This window comes from Asparagus officinalis, chromosome 5 (genome assembly GCF_001876935.1).
Source record: "Asparagus officinalis chromosome 5, Aspof.V1, whole genome shotgun sequence".
Classification (NCBI taxonomy): domain Eukaryota; kingdom Viridiplantae; phylum Streptophyta; class Magnoliopsida; order Asparagales; family Asparagaceae; genus Asparagus; species Asparagus officinalis.
In genome coordinates this window covers 73,443,200-73,457,329 of record NC_033798.1, presented here as the reverse complement: position 1 = coordinate 73,457,329, position 14,130 = coordinate 73,443,200, and the positions used below count along the sequence as shown (strand labels likewise).

General features: G+C 37.1%; 1 pseudogene; it reads right to left on the bottom strand.

Annotated features, from left to right (window-relative positions):
• LOC109843894 overlaps window positions 13,463–14,130 on the bottom strand; it is a 67,632-nt pseudogene continuing 66,964 nt past the window's right edge.

Here is a 14,130-nt window from a genome sequence, read left to right as displayed (position 1 = left end):
ATACTATATTAGTATATATATATATATATATATATTATATATATATATATATTATATTAGGAGAGATAGAGAGAGAGAGGGAGAGAGAGAGATTTATTAAATGGGTATCATTGTCATGAGGAGGGGATTTCCTCTTGACCCTAGTGGCAAATCCGCACCATCTCTCATAAAGTAGGAGAAAGAGTGTGTTAGACCTAGAGGTGATTTAGGTTTATGATAAATCTAAATCCGTTAAATGACAGCTTTAAAAAATTGGAGTTTTTCGCGACCGGACCGGAAATCGACGACAGACTCTCTGTCGGCCCAGTGAACATATGAACTCAAGTTTCCTCCGTCGACCAGTGCGGTCGACCGAATACTATACTTGCTTGAAAAAACGAGTTTGAAGGCTGTACAATTCTGATTTTGAAACACTGTTTTTAAAACATATCAAATAAATTGTCAAAAAATGCTAAACTTTGGAGAGAATGATTGCTAGACATTTGATAATAAACATGCTACAATGCTGGTTTCAGAAAAAGGACTCCCAAAGAAAAAAATATCATATTTAGCAAAATAAGGCTCCAAAACACGAAAATGTAAACACTCAGTGAATTTTTGACATTTTGGCTAATACCAACTCTTGAAACTTTACAAAATGATATTATAGACTTAGTAAAACGATGTATGAATCTGATATTGAACGTCTCTATAAACTAATAAAACAATCATTTTCCACAAAATTGCATATTTCTATGCAATGTTTTCAAACAACACAATAGAAAATTATGAAATTGTTAATATTCGATATATTATAATCATAATAAACTGCAAAACACATGTATTGTATATATGATTAACTATTATATATGCATAGAAACCAAACTTATGTATATATATATATATATACGTATTAATTTAATATATATACGAAGAAACCAATAAAATGTGTGTGTATAGATATTGAGCTAACGTATTAAACACACATAATTATAAACTGTATCACTAAATCACCAAGCCATCTTTTGATCTTCAATAAGCTTGACTTGTGCAATCTAGTTCAAGATCTGCGAACTCTCATAGTTCCATGCCGGCATTATAGTTAACCAGAGTCAAGCTTATTGAAGATCAAGACGAGCTGGGTGATTAAAGTTAAGTTTATATTATGTGTGTTTAATACGTGTAACTCAATATCTATAACACACACATTTTTGGTTTTTCGATATATATATATAGATATATATATAGATACATAAGTTTTGTTCTATGCATATATATAGTTATTATATATACATAATGTGTTTTTGAGTTTTTATAATATATATATGAAATTATACATTTCATATTTTCTATTGTGCTTGTTTGAAAACTGCATAGAATAATGCCAATTTTGTGAAATAATTGTTCTTATTAGTTATAGACATTAATATCAGTTTAATACATGTTTTACTAAGTCTATAATAATTTGCCTAAGTTTCAAGAGTTGGTTTAGCCAAAATGCTCAAAAAAATTCACATGTTACATTTTCGTGTTGTTGGACTATTTGCTAATATAACGATATTTTTCTTTGGGAGTCCTTTTTACGAAAGCGCAGGCATTGTAAGCATGTTTATTATGCATGTTTACAATTCATTTTCTCCAAATTTACAAATTTTTTGAAATTTTTGATATTTTAAAACAGTTGTTTCCAAAATCAGATGTATACGCTTTCCAAAACTGTTTTCGAAGGTATCAGTATCCGTCGACCGCACTCGGTCGACCGAACTTAGTTCATATGTTCACTGCGAGGCGAGAGTCTGTCGGTCGCCGGTCCGGTCGACCGCGAAAAAACTCCATCGTCGACGCATCCGGTCGACCGACGATGCGTCCAGCAATGTTTTCCCGTGTTTGCTCTCATCGCGTCGAGTCGACGGAAGTTTTGCGGTCGACCTACAATGAGAGCCGTTAGACTTCAACGACTTATTTCTGAGCTGTTTTTCTGGTGGGCCTTTTGGTCTTTCTTTTTGAGTTTTTGGCTGAGTTTGACGTGGGTTATACCCCTTTGCTGTTTTCTTTCAACTAACAAGAGAATGTTTAAAAGGTGTGTAACAAGGTTTAAACTTGTTTAGTGTTTGTTTAGGTTTGGTTTAAAGAAGCTTTAAGCAAATTGAGGGTTGGTTTGTGATTCAATTTCCATCAAGAGCAAGTGGAGATCATCCCTTTGGTGTTTGAGCATCACTCTCACTACTCTTTGGTCATATTTAGAGAATGTTTGCTGAAACTCATCTAGCAATCTTATTTTGATTGATTAATATTTGCCATAGAGCTAGATTTATATATTGAGTTTAGTTTAATGTTTTATTGATACTCTTTGTTTCACCACAAACCTAATTGAGCTATTGTATTTCTCATAAGTATAATTTAGTTGTGTGCGTTGACATGAGAGTGAGCTTAATTGGTTCGTCAACCTTGTGTCTTGAGAAGCAATCATTTGTCATTATTGTGTGCTTATTGTCGAGAATGCACTTTTGTAATACACTGTGTACCCGAGTGATGGTGTGTGATTAGAGCGGAGATCGTCGCAAGAGGAGTGGCGTCGGTTGAGCGTGCCAGGGAGGTTGTAAGGCGAGCACTTGAGGGAGACACGGCTAGCGTCCAACACTTAGTGGTGTTAGAGTGTGATTTCAGAGAGTGTGAGTTTGTAAGTTTCGCGTTAGCTAGAAAACGCGAAGTGTGTAGAAGAAGTTCGGCTTCCAAACGCGGATTGTGTTTAGTGGATTTCTCCCGCGGGAGTGGGAGCGGAGACCGTAGGACGGAAGGTCGAAACTCCGTGATCATAATAGTGCTGTTTGAGTTGTGCCTTGGCGTTCATTTATAGTTCTGCTCATATCTTATATTCGCCAATTGTATTTACTCTTAGTTCATATTATCACTATCGTTGTTTATCTTATTTATGTTTATATCACCCTTAGTTATATATCCTTGGCATTATAACTACTAGTATATCCTCATTGCTAGGATATATCCTGTTCATATTGTTTATCCTAGCTCACATAATCTTGTTTGTATTTTATACTGCTAGGATAACAGTATTAATTATTATTTAAATTGCATTTAACGGATTAGATTAGGCATAAACACACTAATCACCCTCTACGGGTCTAACAGCACTCTTTCTCCTACTTTATGAGGATGGTGGGATGTGTGCCAGCATAGGCGTCAAGAGGAAATCCCTGCCTATGACAATGATACCCATTAATATAATCTTCTCTCTCCCTCTCTCTTCTTCTTCTACTCTCTTCAATACTAATATATTATATATATATATAAATATATATATATATATATATATACTATATAGTATATATATATAGTATATAATATATATATATATATATATTTATACCGAAACGCTGCTGAAATCATGATTAACACTTGTATACTCTCATATATATTCTTAATTGATCTCAAATCAATTACTATCATGCTCATTCATCATTAAATGATATTCATCATAATAAAACTCATTTATCACTATTAATCATAATATTTTTAGATTTTACGGGGTTTTACATATTTTACTAGTGAATTGCAGTTAGGACCTTGTGTTTCTATTTTGGAATTAATTTGTGTTATAGTATCAAAGAGCATGGAAATAATAATATAATATTGATCATAGATTAGGATTAGATCTAACTTGTCACGTAGTGGACTTTTAGCCTCTTAAAAATGAGAAAGTATCTAGTGAGCCAATCCTTAGCATTAACACTGTGTTTGGGAGCTCACTAAGTGAAGGGAAGGAAGGGTAGGAAAAGGAAAGGAGCTTGTCAATTTTCCCTTTCCCTCCTTTACCTCCCAATTTGGGGTGTAAGATTTTAGTGTAAAATTTCTCCTTATTTTCCTCTGCTACCCTCCCAATAAAACTCCCAAACAAGGTTAAACTAAAAATTATCTTCCCCTTCCCTTCTCTACTCTCCATCCAAACAAACACAGTGTTGTGCGCAGCGGAACTTGAAAGACAAATAACACACGAACAAGAACGAGAAAGATCACAACCAAAACACAAGCACAAATCACAATCACAGCAAGACAAACCAATTTACGTGGTTCGGCAAGTTGTTTACGTCCACATGGCAAGGAGGGGAGAGTATTTACTATTAGAGGTAAAGAGAATTAGAAATAGGGTTACAAATCTCACAAAAACCCTGAAACAAAGCTATCTAGATCTCTCACAAATCCTCCCACAAAGGATGCAATAAACTCTCTCCAAGGCTGTTCAAAATCGTCCTTGTATAACCCTAAAAAACATGTTTAGGGTTATATATCAACTCACAATGAAGCGGATCAGAAAACAGAATCAGGCCCAAACCCGCTACGCGGTCGACCGTCAAACCCATCGTGCAGTCTACTGCCAAAAGTCTAGAGACCAAATTGCCTACAGGGTTTTGGCACGGTCGATCACAGAACCCATCGTGGTCGACTGCCAAATGTCCAGAGACCAACCCTATCATGTGCACGTTCGCGATCGACCGCCGCGCCATGTGCGGTCGACTGTGAAACTTTCAAAATGCCTCATTCTTGTTTTCTCCTGAACTTCGTCGGCGTTTCTATAATTCTCCACCCCGACAAACGTTTTACCAAAAACTGAGCCGATACCAATACCAACCAAACGTCCCACTTGCTGCGTCCAGGATGCCATGGAATCAATCCATAACAATGGACTCAATCCACAACAAGTCAGGAACCAAAATGAGAGTTTAAACAATCTTCCCCATCGAAATCAACAAATACAACCCGGCTGCATTGAAAAAGACTACCTACGTATCCTCTTGCCCAAGGAATCAAGCCGAACGTAGTTCACCCAAATGGCCTCCAAAGGCCCTTAACATTGAAGAATGTTCAATAACTTCAAATAATGACCAAATTTCACATCTGAAACAACTTTGGTCAATATATCCGTAGGGTTATCCTTCATGTGGATCTTTTCTAATATGACGTCTCCATCATCCAAAATATCACGAACAAAGTGGAATCTAACATTAATGTGCTTCGTGCGTGCATGATAAACATGGTTCTCTGCAAATAGATAGCCGACATACTATCACAATATACCCGAATGGTCTCCTGTGCAATCCCCAAGTCATCTAACAATCCATGCAACCACAAAGCCTCCTTAACAGCTTCAGTCACCGCCATATACTCCGCCTCTATAGTAGAGAGTGCCACTGTAGACTGAAGTGTACATCTCCAACAAACCGGTGCTCCTACCAATGTAAATACTTATCCTGAAGTAGACCGATGCTTGTCAAGATCCTCTGCATAATCTGAATCCATATAGATAATAGAATCCTGCCCATTCTTCTCATTCTTCTGAAAAATTAAACCAACATCCACGATGCCTTTAATATACCATAGAATCCACTTTACAGCCACCCAATGACCCTTTCCGGGGTCGTGCATGTACCTCGATACCATGCTCACAGCTTGTGGCAAATCTGACCTCGTACACACCCTCGCATACATCAAGCTACCCACCACATTGGCATATGAAACCTTTGACATGTAATCTCTGTCCTCAACTGAAACATGTGACATATTAGCTGAAAGCTTGAAGTGGGGAGCCAATGGAGTATTCACAACATTTGCATTGCCATCAAAGCTGAATTTTTTCAACATCTTCTGCAAGTAACTCCTCTATGTAAGCTTCAATCACCCCTTCAACCTGTCTCTCTCGATCTTCATACCCAATATCTTCTTAGCTTCTCCAAGATCCTTCATCTCAAACTCAGATGACAGCTCATTTTTTAACTTTCGAATAGCCAAAGAATTCCTAGAAGCAATAAGTATATCATTAACATATAACAACAAATAAATATACTCACCATCCTGTAGCTTGTGCATGTAAACACATGGGTCGTATGGGCTCCTCGTGTATCCATGGCCAATCATGAAGCTGTCGAATCTCTTGTACCACTGTCGCGACGATTGCTTCAAACCACAAAGAAACTTTTTCAGCTTGCACACTAAATCTCCCTTTCTTGCAGCTTTGAATCCCAAAGATTATGTCATGTAGATCTCCTCATCTAAATCTCTATGTAGAAAGGCTGTCTTAACATCCATCTGGACCAAATCCAAATCCAGCTGTGCTACCAATGTCAATAAAATCCGAATCGACGAATGCTTCACAACGGGTAAAAATACCTCGTTGTAATTAACGTCCTCAAGCTGTGCATATCCCTTAGCAACCAATCTGGTTTTGTACCTAATGTCCCCAATAGAAGATCCCTCTTTCTTCGCATATACTCACTTGCGACTAATAGCTTTCTTTCTCTTAGGTAGCTTTGCAAGTATTCAAGTGTCATTCTTCTGAAGAGACCGCATCTCCTCCTTCATAGCTTCCCTCTACCTGATCGAATCAGAGCTAGACTCTGCCTCCCTGAATGTAAAAGGAACCATATCATCAACGACCTCCACTGACAAAGCATATGAAACCATGACATCATTGTATCTAGCTGGCCGACGAATTTCCCTTCTAGATCTATTTGCTATAATGGACTCCTGAACATGACCCTGCTTCTGAGTTTCACCACTCACTGTATCCTCTAAATGCTCGTCTGTCATCCTATCTCCTTCCAGTGTCATCTATGTAGGAGCCTCAATGGATACAATGCTATTTGAAGTGGGTGAAGTCACATCATCCTTCACCTGTTGCGATATTCTACAAATCTGGTCTTCCTCCACATGCCGAGGAACTTGATGCCTCATCATGTACGTCTCATCAAATGTGACATCTCTGCTTATGACTATCTTTTTGTCATGTAGATTCCATAACTTGAAGCCTTTAACACATTCTCTAAATCCTGCAAAGACTGCTTTCCTCGCCCTCGGATTCAATTTTCTATCATTGACATGACAATAAGCAGGACACCCGAATATCCGAAACGACTCATAGTTACTAGCCACTGAACCAGACCAACGCTCCATAAAGGGTCTTTTTCTGTAACGCAGTGCACAACAACCTATTAACGAGATGACTCGCATAAACTAACGCCTCGGTCCAAAAAAATCTAGGCAATCCACTCTGTGTCATCATACATCGCACCTTCTTCAGCAATGTACGGTTCAATCTCTCAGTCATCCCGTTCTGTTGCGATGTCTCTCGATCTGTGAAGTGTCACCTAATGCCGTGATCTCAACGAAGAGTCTTCACCTTGGACTCTCCACCGTTATCTGAACGAAGAGTCTTCACCTTTCTACATGTCTGCAACTCTACTTTCTTCTTCCATTTTACAAAAATATCCAGGACCTCATGTTTATGCTTCATTGTATATACCTAATTTTTTCTAGAATAATCATTAATGAAAGTGACAAAATAGTTGGTCCTACTAAGTGATGTGTGCTTGGAAGGGCCCCAAACATCTGTGTGAATGTAATCCAATATACCTTGAGTGTTGTGAATGGCGGTGCCAAACTTTATTCTAGTCTTCTTCTCAAGTACACAATGCTCACACAGCTCTATCTTGCAGGTTTTTGTATCTTTCAATTAGCCCCTATTTCTCCAATGTCTACAGGGACTTATCACCAGTGTGTCCTAAACGCATGTGTGATAAGTCGGTGGTGTCCTCCTCTATAGTGATAGAAGCTGCCAGACCCCTGTAGCTGTCTTTCCCTTCAAGTAGTATAAGTTATTTTTCCTGGCACCTCGCATCACCACCATAAAACCCTTCGTGACATTTACAGTAGCATCCTCTAAGGTCACCCGATAACCTGTTGCCTCCAAAGTACTAAGAAAAATGATGTTCTTCGTCAACTACGACACAGACCTCACATCTTTCAACCCCTTATCCACCCCGTCATGCATCCTGATATAGACTGAACCAATACCACCAATAAGGTATATGTGATCATTTTTCATAAGCACGACATCTCCTCTTTCCAGCTCCTCAAAGCTGGAGAACCAATCTCTCCTAGGACAAATATGATATGTGGCTCCCGAATCCAACATCTACTCCGTAAAGTCGGCATAGCAAACTGACGATAGTGCAGGACACGAATAGCCTGAAGAATCTGAATCTGAATGTTCGTCAATAATTTTTGCAACATTCACTTCTGAAGCTTGTACAGTTTTTCCTTTGTTCTTCCCGACTTTGTCCTTCAACTTTGGGCAGCCGATCTTCCAATGTCCCTCTTCTTTACAAAAACGATATTGATTTCTACCAACACTCTTATAGCCATATCTATCTTTGATTTTGAGCGGTTGACTTGGCGGCGGTTTGGACTACGGCCACGAACTGCTAATGCATCTCCTGATGCCTTCTCGGAGAGTTCGCCATCACTCTTCCTCAACTCATAGTTCACCAATGCTGAGGTCACCTCCTTATAGCTAACAATAGTTCTTTCATTGATCATAGTGATAACAAACGTACCGTAATTATCCTCCAGCAACAAACACAAAAGTAACATCGCATTGTCTTCATCATCAACCATGATGTCTACATTGGCCATATCTGAAAGTAACTTCATGAAGTTATTTACATGCTCCCTAATGAAAACTCTCATCTTTATCTTGAACTGGTAAAACCTCTTCTTCAAGTAAAACTGATTCTCAATGCTCTTCGCGAGATACTTTTAATTGAGTATTTCCCACAATTTCTTCGCCGATGTCTTGTGTTGGGGGGTGATTAGGGTCTTATGCTAATCTAATCCGATTAAATGCCAATTAAAATTAATTATCAAGTTATCCTAGCAAGTATGAAATATAACAACTATATAAGCTAGGATAAGCAATATGAACAACGAGATATATCCTATATGATGAAATATATATACGAGCAAGGATCTATAAACTAACACAAGATGATATATCCTACCAAAGAGATATACAATATGATATATGCAAGGATATGTAAACTAACACAAGGGGTAAACAATCTAAACAAGATAGTGGATAAAATAAATGAGCAATGCACAATTGGCGATATAAGATAAATGCAAAAACAAATACGCCAAAGACAAACTCAAACAAGCAATATGATCACAGAGTTCGGACCTTCCGTCCTACGTCTCTCACAATAAGGCTCAATACAATAATTGATTGTTCTCAATTATGGATGAGAACACAATGAAAGCACAACTCAAAGTTACAATCTCTCACCACCCAACTATACTATGTATGTAAATACTAAAAGCTCAATGTGGGTGTGTGTAACAATGAGTAAAATAAAATCTAACTCAATTAGCAAACTAGCAATAATAAGAATATGAAAATCAATAATGAAATTGCTAGAGAAAAGAGTTAGAAAACTTCTCTATAAACACAAAGAAGAGGATGAAGAGGATTGAGAATGAATCCCTCAATCTGCAGTGAGAACTTCCTCTTTTGTAAACAGAAACCCAATCTTAAACAAACTGTAAAACCCTAAACCCTTGTTTAAAAAACTTTGTTTTTAAAAACACTTCTTAGCTTAGTTGAAAAACAACAGCAATAGGGTATTTATACCCACTTGAAATCTCAGTCAAAAACTCCCAAAACAAAAGAACAAAAACCCCAGCCAACGGTAACAAAACTAGCCGTTGGAAACTGTCAGACTGAGCGGCGGGCGGCCCACGAAATTTTCGGTCGACCGACGAAATTTTCGGTCGACCACGATCCAGATCAAAAACGAGAAAAACAAACCGACCGCACCGGTCGACCGACCAACTCTTTGCTGTATGGTGACAAAAGAACAAATGATCGGTCGACCGGTGCGGTCGACCGAAAACTGACACAGCAGAAAAAACAGGTTTTAGAGCTGATTTTAAGACTTTGAAAAATATGTTAAAAATAACAAATGAAGTCCAAAAATAATGAAACTTTGGAAAATATATATAAACATGTAAATGAACATGTTACAAAAGGAATTTTCCAAATTGCATTTCCCATTTGTGAAAAAATCATCATTTTGCAAAATAGTCCAAAACACGAAAATGTAAACATGTGAATTTTGACATTTTGGCTAAACCATGTTTTAAAACTTTGCACAATGATTATATAGACTTAATAAGGTATGTATATGATTATTTTTAAGTCCAAAAACTAAGAATATAATATTTTCACAAAATTGCAGATTCTATGCAATAAATACCAAAACACAATAGTAAATATGAAACATGTGATTTCATATTTATAAACATCAAAACTCAAAACTATGTATGTATATATATAAAACTATATATATGCATAGAAACCAAAACTTGTGTATATATATATAACTATATATATATATATACGAAGAAACCAATAAAATGTGTGTGTATATTATATTGAGCTCAGAGTATCTAACACACATAATATAAAATCTAAACTAAAGTTACCCAAGCTTGATCTTGATCTTCATTGTAGCTCAACTTGGTACACGTTGCGGATAAAGCTTGAACTTGATCTTTAACTTTGAATTGTATAAGCTTCACCGACATTCCGCCAACCTCCTTTGGATATGATCGTTGAAGCTCTATTCCATCCATCCTCCAACAACGTTATTTGTCTATAATAAATAAGAAAACACAAATACTAGACAAACAACATTAGAAGTAAATTGTTTGTTAAACATCATCAAAACAAGAAGGCCAACATCTCGTTCATCACATCATAAATAAGATCCGGCGTCAAGCATGACTGAACTCCACAAGCTCTACTATTCATTTTCTTCCAAACATTGTCCTCTATGTCTCTCACTTTCTCTTGCAACTCAAGAGTCTCCTCCAAATTATGTACATCCAACGCATCTATCACCTGACACTTCCACAAACCGAAATTTATCTTGCCATCGAACTTCGGAACATCAATCTTTGTATTATTGATGCTCAAATTCTATATCGCCTTCGTAAGGGACGACCCCGATGTGCTTGCATCACCCATGTTGTAGATCTAACTCTCCAAATAAGAATCCTACAGTGAATTCTTCGAACAAGCCCCAAGCCAAACCCGAAGCTCTAATACCACTTGTTGTGCGCAGTGGAACTCGAAAGCCAAATAACGCACGAACAAGAACGAGAAAGATCACAACCAAAACACAATCAAAAATCACAATCACAACAAGACAAACCAATTTACGTGATTCGGCAAGTTGTCTACGTCCACATGGCAAGAAGGGGGGAGTATTTATTATTAGAGATAAAGAGAATTACAAATAGCGTTACAAATCTCACAAAAACCCTCAAACAAAGCTCTCTAAATTTCTCACAAATCATCCCACAAAGAATGCAATAATCTCTCTCCAAGGCTGCTCAAAATCGTCCTTGTATAACCTAAAAAACGTGTTTAGGGTTATATATCAACTCACAATGAAGCGGATCAGAAAACAGAATCAGGCCCAAACCCGCTACGCGGTCGACTGCCAAACCCATCGTGTGGTCGACTGTTAAAAGTCCAAAGACCAAATCGCCTACATGGTTTTGGCGTGGTCGACCGCAGAACCCATCGCGATCGATCGCCAAAAGTCCAGAGACCAACCTATCATGTGCACGTTCGCGGTCGGCCATCGTGCCATGTGCGATCAATCGTAAAGCTTCCAAAATGCCTCCTGTTTGTTTTCTCCTAAACTTTGTTGCCGTTTCTACACACGGGGCCTGATAGAGCAGTGTCGTAGCAAATAGTAGTGCGAAAATAGTAAAATTAAATACACAGATTATTACGTGGAAAATCCCCTAAATAAATTTTCTTCCTCCAGAACGGCTACTGTAATGTTGTCGAAGACTAGATAGTCTGTAAGGATGTTGTTTGTTAGATTGATAATGAGCAAATCATACGAATCAGGTAGACTTTGAAGTAGAAACTCTGCACGTTCATTCACTTCAATAGTATGCCACAATATTGTGTGTTTGGAGAACAATGCATTTAGGGTGTTGATGTGGTTGGTCGTCGATGTAGATTATGTCATCCTCAGAGTGTAAAATCTTTATTTTTTACAAGATTCTGTTATGCAAGGTTTGACCTTATATAGCTTTGTTAGAGTATCCCAGATCTCCTTTGTTATTTTCTTGTCCTCTATGCTTGATAATAACCCATCTGCTAATGCTAGATGAAGATTAGCAATAGCATTCTCGTCAATCTCGTACCACTTCTTATCATGTGCGATATCTTCCGGCCTTGCACTGATGGCCGCTAGACAATTATCTTTTCTCAAGATAGCCTTTATTTTTAACTTTCATAGTTAAAAATTATTCCCGTTGAATTTCTCAATCTCGAACTTCGTCGCCATTGCTTCTACCATGAATGATAACTTCTACTATTTCACTTTAAATAGTAATAGTATTTATGAATAGTAACCATACTTATGAATAGTAACCATATTTGTGAATAATACCATACTCGTGAATAGTACCCAACGCCTTTAAAAGGTAAATGATAAGCTAACTTATTTTCTGATGTGGATGATCAATTTTTAGTGGCAGCCAAAGAGCATACGATAAGCAAATACATGCATTCTAAGTCAGACTCTGATACCACTTGTTGAGACAAACCCGGGGCCGGATAGAGTAGGGTCACAATGAATAATAGTGCAAAAATAGTAAAATTGAACACACTTTTTTTTACTTGAAAAATCCCCTAGATGAATTTGGGATAAAACCCACGGAAAAGATTAGAAGAATCCACAATGAGGAAAAACTTTAACAATCTCTCTTTACAAGAAGAAACTCTCTAATTTTTTCTCTCACTGTTATATATGTGTGGTGAAACCCCCAAACCTTTGCAAATTGATATCAATGGGAAAAAAAAACTAGATGGTCTTATAAAAAGCTGCCAGTTATGTAATCGCTACAATTTTTCTCGTTTCCTTTTCCTTCAATCTGTGCTCTTATAGAAAGTTGCTAGCTTCACAAACATTAGGCTTTCATTTGTATATAAATACTTCAATAGAAACCAACCAGTAAAATAAAATTAACAAAATTCTCTGGCAGCACAACTAGAAATAACACCACCATATTTCCAACATTTGGATAAAATTTCAGCAACCATCAAATTATTTTTACTGTAAGGCGCCTTTTAATTAGCAGCAAACATTGAAGCTAATCAAACTCCATGACAAAAATTACATGACCAAAACATCTTGGTGAGTCTAACCCATCAAAATATATCTCAAATACTGATAATGAGGAAATGTAGACAAGAAAACATGAAGAAAAGAAAGAAAAAACTTCCTAGTATATTTGGACAACAGAAAACATTAGTAACTTTATGTCATACATAACAGCATTTGTGAAGCTTCATATTGCATAAAAAGGTACGAATAGTGGGTACTGTGAATAGCAATGTTCAAAGTAAAAAAAAAGGGTACCTAAAATAAGTTCCCAAAGCCATGGACTACAAAATCATGACATCATACAAACTCCCCAGCTCTGCCTAAGAACAAATCTAAAAGGAACCAGGAAAGAGAGGGTGAAGTCAGAGACCAAACTAAACAACAAAATGTCAAGAGCCAACCGTACCATGTAAATCTTCTTATGTGCTAGATTACACCAAAACAAAGACCACCTCCATTTTTTTTATTTTTTATTTACTAAAGGCCTCAATACAGTAGGAAGAGAAAGGAAAACACTAGGAGTACAAAGAAGGGTTACATCATTACTGACGATTGGGTGATCATTAACCAGCCACAGGGAAAATAAATTCCACTATCCCGATATAATTGCAACATAATCAGCCACAGGCCAGAAAATAACACGCCAGATATGTTGTTTTCTGTTAAAGAACAAAGAAGTCGTCCTCATGCACTTGTTCTGGAGTTGATCTGAACAGCATCAAGCTAGCATAGGTGGCAATGGAAAGAGGAAGGTTAGAGTGATATCTAGTTTTAGATTTTAAGAGGCTTCTCATATGCATGACGATTCTGAGTTAAGTTTACAAAATCACAATTAAATAGAAACGCACCCATAAGAGTTCTCGCGGCGAGAAGCCCAATTTAACAAAGCTAGACTCCCATTTCAAAGGTTATAACTAGAAAAGTAATCGAAATCAATCTAAATTAGGTTCTACCAACTAATATAAACTTTTACTTTATTTATTTATTTATTCGTTAGAATAAGTTTCAACTACAATGTTCATATAGGATTAAAAGAAGCCAATCTTTTAATAAATTTTACCAAAGAAAAGTGAGACTTTACCTGATTGGCGGTGTGAGCTCTTTTAGGAGC